The sequence below is a fragment of the Rhincodon typus genome, chromosome 34, assembly GCF_021869965.1.
Source record: "Rhincodon typus isolate 14 chromosome 34, sRhiTyp1.1, whole genome shotgun sequence".
NCBI classification, from domain to species: Eukaryota; Metazoa; Chordata; class Chondrichthyes; order Orectolobiformes; family Rhincodontidae; genus Rhincodon; species Rhincodon typus.
Window position 1 is genome coordinate 20736153 of NC_063365.1, and position 6549 is coordinate 20742701.

Consider the following 6549-nt stretch of genomic DNA (forward strand, 5'->3'; position numbering starts at 1 on the left):
ACCGCATCCCAAAACCAGTCCAACTCGTCCCTGCCTCCCTAACCTGTTCTTCCTCCCACCTATCCCCTCCTCCCACCTCAAGCCGCACCTCCATCTCCTACCGACCAACCTCATCCCGCCCCCTTGACCTGTCCGTCCTCCCTGGACTGACCTATCCCCTTCCTAACTCCCTACCTACACTCACCTTTCCTGGCCCCATCCCCGCCTCTTCGACCTGTTTGTTTCCTCTCCACCTATCCTCTCCTCTATCCATCTTCTATCCGCCTCCCACTCTCTCCCTATTTATTTCAAAACCCCCTTCCCCTCCCCCTTTTCTGATGAAGGGTCGAGGCCCGAAACGTCAGCCTCTCTGCTCCTATGATGCTGCTTGGCCTGCTGTGTTCATCCAGCCCTGCACCTTGTTGTCCCAGTAATGTTTGATTGTTTGATTTTGATTAAAATCTGTAAATAATGACATCTTTGCTTCATCAACAATTTCACTGTGTCCAGAACTAGGATGGTTCCCAATTCCAGACTTACAGTTTTGCATGGATACTCACAATTCTACTGTGCAGGTTAAAGCTAATTTGTAAAAAAAAACTTGGTTATCCTAATCTATCTTCTGTACAAGCACCTGTATAAGCATCGATTTCATGTAAAATATTTCCCTAACGTTGGTAGGATTGTGTCAACTATGTTTGCACAAACAATACTGCAACTCCTCTAATCTGGATTTGATACAAATGTTGCTCTCAGGCAGAACATCTAATGTGTATCTGTTTCCTGGAACATGTACTATAACTCACGAACAATTTTAAGAAGGTCCAGTGTTGTCACTTTCTCAGGTTTGTTGCCATGTGTTGTGACAGATGGATTTGCCACAAATATTTAGATGTTTTCTAATTTCAAATTATCTATTCTAAGCATCTTTAAAGTTTCATGTCAATTAATATATTGTAAAGCTTCCCTCATAGTTTACATCGGGGAAACCAAGCGGAGGGTTGGGGACCGCTTTGCAGAACACCTACGCTCGGTTCACACTAAACAACTGCACCTCCCAGTCGCGAACCATTTCAACTCCCCCTCCCATTCCTCAGACGACATGTCCATCCTGGGCCTCCTGCAGTGCCACAACAATGCTACCTGAAGGTTGCAGGAACAGCACCTCATATTTCGCTTGGAAACCCTGCAGCCCAATGATATCAATGTGGACTTTACAAGCTTCAAAATTTCCCCTCCCCCTACCGCATCCCAAAACCAGCCCAGCTCATCACCGCCTCCCTAACCAGTCCTTCCTCCCACCTCAAGCCCCACCCCCATCTCCTACCTACTAACCTCATCCCGCCCCCTTGACCTGTCCGTCCTCCCTGGACTGACCTATCCCCTCCCTAACTCCCCACCTACACTCACCTTTACTGGCTCCATCCCCGCCTTTTTGACCTGTCTGTCTCCTCTCCACCTATCTTCTCCTCTATCCATCTTCTATCCGCCTCCCCCCTCTCCCTATTTGTTTCAGAACCCCGTTCCCCTCCCCCATTTCTGAAGAAGGGCCCAGGCCAGAACCATCAGCCTTCCTGCTCCTCTGATGTTGCTTGGCCTGCTGTGTTCATCCAGCTCTACACCTTGTTATCTCTACTACTGAATCTATATATTTTACATGTATTTATGTTGTAAACGTTTAAAGCATTCTTTTTATCCTATTTTCTGACAGATGTATTTGTTATATATACATTTATAAGCATCCAGATACATTCCAAATTTAATCTGAGCAAAAACATCTCTTTTATTGCTGTTATGAGGTCCAGCTTGCTTGCAAAGAACTTGGAATAATTTTAAGAAATAGCCTTCCAAGCTGATGAGCTTATTTATTTGTTGAATTAATATAAAAATAAATATATACTAAGCAATGTGGACTGCAGAGTTTGAGAAAGCAGCTCACCAGCACCTTCTCACAGGCAATTAGGGAAGGGCAATAAATGCAGGTTAGCCAGCAACACCCACACAGATTCATAGAAATCTACAACAAAAATCTACGGCCCATTGCATCCATGCTGATCAGAACCAACACCAGTCAAAATGAGCCACCTAACTACTGAGGTCGCATTTTCCCGCAATCAGCCCATAGCCCTGTATGTCTTGCCGTCACAAGTGCACATCAAAACACTTCTTCAATGCAATGAGGCTTTCTGCCCCAACCATCCTTACAGGCAGTGAGTTCCAGATTCCCACCATCCTCTGGTGAAAGAAGCTTCTCCTTCTTCTCCGTATCTTAAATCTATGCCCCCGGTCATTGATTCCTCCACAAAGAACAAAAGTTTTTATCTTGACTATCCTATTTTTCTCCCTTAAAATTTTATACATTTCAATCACGTTCCCTCTCAATCTCCTCTGCTCTTCTCCCTTAAAAGACTTTTTTTTAAAAAAATGCCTAGATTAATAATCGAGAGAGTATGCAATGTTTGAAGGCATTTTGGAAGAGATGTAAGACATTTCGGAACAAAATCAGAAATTGCTGGAAAAGCTCCGCAAGTCTGTGGAGAGAAAGCAGAGTTAATGTTTCAGGTTCAATGACGCTTCTTCAAAAATGCTTTAAAGCTAAAACATTTAGGGTTGACAGCAGGAGAAACCTCTTTACACAGAGCACTTGAGTCTATTGGTTCCACTATTAGAGCTAGTTTTATATCCCATGCATGGGATATGGGTGTCACTGGCTAGGCCAGCATTTATTGCCCAGAGTGAAGTTTGGAGTTAACCATATTGGTGTGTGTGCCTAGGGTCACATGAAGGCACCACCAGATAAGGATCATATTACCTCCACTAAAGGGCATCAGTGGTTGGCTATGTCATTCCCATGTAAAGGAAGGGAGGGTGGGAATGAGAGAGCAAAACAAAGGGTCATGGAGATCGCCCATCTCTGCTGCATTCCCATGGCAACCCCTTGACCAATGAGAACCTGCCAGCCTCATCTGAGAACTAAGACTGACAGGTAAATGTTCTTACTGTGTCTCCATGCCAGTGATGACCCTGTGAATCAACAACCTCTTCTCATTCTGTACAAATATAGTACCTTTCTGTTTAAATAAAAACCAAAAGAACTGCAGACGCTGGAAATCTGAAACAAAAACAGAAATTGCTGGAAAAGCTCAGCAGGTCTGGCAGCATCTGTGGAGAGAAATCAGAGTTAACATTTCGGGTCGAATGACCCTTCCTCAGAATTCAGTTTCTATTTTATCTCTTTCTGTTTCTTGCCCTCTATTCCTGACAAGTGCAAGAAGAAACTTTAACTTTGTTCTCCTTTCAGCAGTATTTACATCGTAGGAACTAGCAAGAAGTTACAGCATTTGGCGATGAAACTCATAATGCAGGTGGAACAGCTCTCAAGATGAAATGTGAGATACTGCATTTTGGTAAAACAAACAAGGCCCTGGGTGATGTTGTAAAAGAAAAACTAAGAGGCATATTTTTAAGGTGAGATGAAAACGTTTTAGAGGGATATGGACCAAACGCAGGCAAGTAGCACTATTTTAGTTTAGGAACATGATTGGCATGGACTGCTTGGACCAAAAGATCTGTTTCTATCCTGTATGACTCTACAATTCTATGAAAAAGATACTACAAACAACATTACAACACAAAGGGTGTCAGACAATAGAGAATACTATAAGTGAATAGAGATCATTCACAATCACGAATCCTGACTCTTGAGCATATACGCTTCCTGACCTCAACTGCGGAGTTTAGATCTGATTTGGTGGTTGTGCGATTGCTCAGCGCTATCGATCACTTGCTGCTTATGCTGTTTGACACTCAGGTAATCCTGTTTTATAGCTTCACCGGGTTGACACCACCTTCGTTTTTTAGATAAGCCTGATGGGACCTGTCATACTCTCCTGCAGTCTTCATTGAACTAGGGTTGATTCCCTGGCATGATGGTAATGGTTGAGGGGGGGATATGCCAGGCCATGAGGTTGCAGATTGTACTGCAGTACGATTCTGCTGCTGTCGATGGCCCACACAGCCTGAGGATGTTCATCCTTTTTAGCAGTTGATACAACTAATGGCTTGCTAGAAAGAACATTATAAAGTCATGAGAGGTACAGATAAAGTGAGTAGCAAAGGTTGTATCCCTAGGATAGGGGAGTTCAAGACAAAGGGAAATATTTTTAAGGTGACAGGAGAAAAATTTAAAAGGGACCCAAGGGGCAACAGAGGATGGTTCGTAAATGGAATGAACGGCCAGACAAAGTGGTAGATGCAGGTACAGTTACAACATTTAAAAGACATTTGGACAGGTACATGAATAGAAAAGGTTTAGAATGACATGGGCCAAATGCAGGAAATTGGGACTAATTTAGTTTGGGAAACTTGGTTGGAATTGGCGAGTTGACTGAAGGGTCTGTTTCTGTGCTGTATGACTGTAATACCACAAACCCAACACCTCCCCCTAACAATATCTAACTTACTAATGTTACTTGTATCTGATTGCTATTGTGTTTTAAACAAGATGCAGTTTATTGCAAGAACCCTTTCTTTTTTAGACTGAATCATGGTTTTCTTTGCTGCTGTATATCAAGCCGTCCCTTAGACCTAGTCTAGGAGAGAGGTTAGTTGCAGTAAACTATGTCAATCAAAAGCTGGGAATGGCTGATGTTGCAGTACATACAGCATTTATATTGCACCTTTCATGACTTCAGAACATCGCAGGCACTTTGTTTTTGAAATCTGTTGCAGTTGTAATGTAGGAGACACAGCAAGTATTTTGTACACAAGATCCCACAAAAAGCAAAACGATAATAACCTGGTAATGTTAATGTTTATCGCACTGTTGTTTGAGGACATGTATTGTCCAATACCCTGGGGAGAAACTATCCTCCTGTTTTGTGTGTGGGGTCTTTTACTTCTGCCTGAGAGGGAAGATCATAAGAGACAGGAGCAGAACCGGGCCATTTGGCTCAGCAAGGCTACTCTGCCATTCAATGAGGTCAGGCTCAGTTCCACTTTCCTGCCTTTTCCAAATACCTCTTGATTCCCTTACTGATTACAAATCTATCTCAACCTTGTATATACTTATTGACCATCCTTGGCAGTTCTCTCCAGTGAAGATTTCCAGATTCACACTCTCTCAGAGAAAAAAAAAGTCCTTTTCATCTCTGTTTTAAAGTGGGAGACTTCTTACTCAGAGATTACACCCGTTGATCCCAGACAAAATCTCAAAGTAAGGAGTCAGAAGAGAGGGCCTTAATTTTCACATCACATCAAAAGACAGTATTCCTGTCAGTGCAGCACTCCCGAACAGGTTGGAATATTCAGCTACATTTTTTTATGTTTGTGTCCCTAGGGTGGAATCAAACCTATGATCTCTAATCCACAATCATGAGTACCATCCAGTAAACCACGGCTGACACTTAGAAATCTGCCTTAAATCCCATCTCCACGATCATTGTCATGCCTGCTAATTTTCTTCCATTTCTCTACATTTACAAAAGCTTGACTACGCCTCCAAAAAGTACCCAGGGGTATTTTTCTATTTTAAATGTGGTACATAGTTGCATGTTATTGTTGCTCAGTTTACAAACTGAGGTTCAATCTGGCTCAAGCAGATGTTAAAACATGCTGGAAGAGCAGAGTTTTTTGGATCACATCCATCCTGAACCAGTTCCAATAAAAACACATCTAACTGGCTATTCATTTCATTCCTCATGGTAACGTTTGTGCTGTGGCAAAATGACTGGCTTCTATGCCTCGCATCTCAATTGCTGTATTTCACGTAAGTGACCACAACAAAAGCTTAAGAGATGCTTCAGAGCGATTTGATAATGCACTGGTAATAATTTGCAGCATTTCTGAATTATCAATGGAAACTGCAACTCAGTTGCAAAATCTATTAGAACAGATGGGGGAAGCAGGGCGATATTGTGCCTTTAAGAGGAGAAAATAAAACATGCCAAACCTGAAAATTGCAAGTCAATGTTTTTTTTTCCATCTCACCTCCCACCCCACAAGCCCAACAGCTCTTGTACATCTGCTTCGCATCATTTTGACATTACCATGCAGATTATGTTGCGAAGGTTTCTGTAATTCCCTCCAGGGAATGCACACTGTACTGAGCTGGACTGATTAATAACGTGCCCAAACACACAAACCCTCCCTTACTGGCGCCATGCCAGACCCTCTGTGCACGCACCCCCCCCCTTCCTTCATACAAACTGTCCGATCTGCTGTTGGCTCGTAGCCCAGAGCAAACTGCAACAGAGAGAAAAAAAATGCAAAATGCTGCAAATCTGAAATTAAAGACAAGCACACATCGAACAAAAAAATACTGCAACTGGCTGGGAATCTAAATCAAATGATACAAAACTTCAAGATACTGGGATTCTGGAAAGAAGACACCAATGCAGAGTCAAAAAAAAGCAGTGTCAAATGGTGGAAATCTGAAATAAGATAAACAAACAGTAAACCTGGAAGATGCTGGAAACGTGAATCAGAAAATACAGGGAGGCTGGAAAGTACTGGAAATCTGAAGCAACAGACACGAAAAACCTGGAAGATTCTGGAAATCTGAAGCAACAG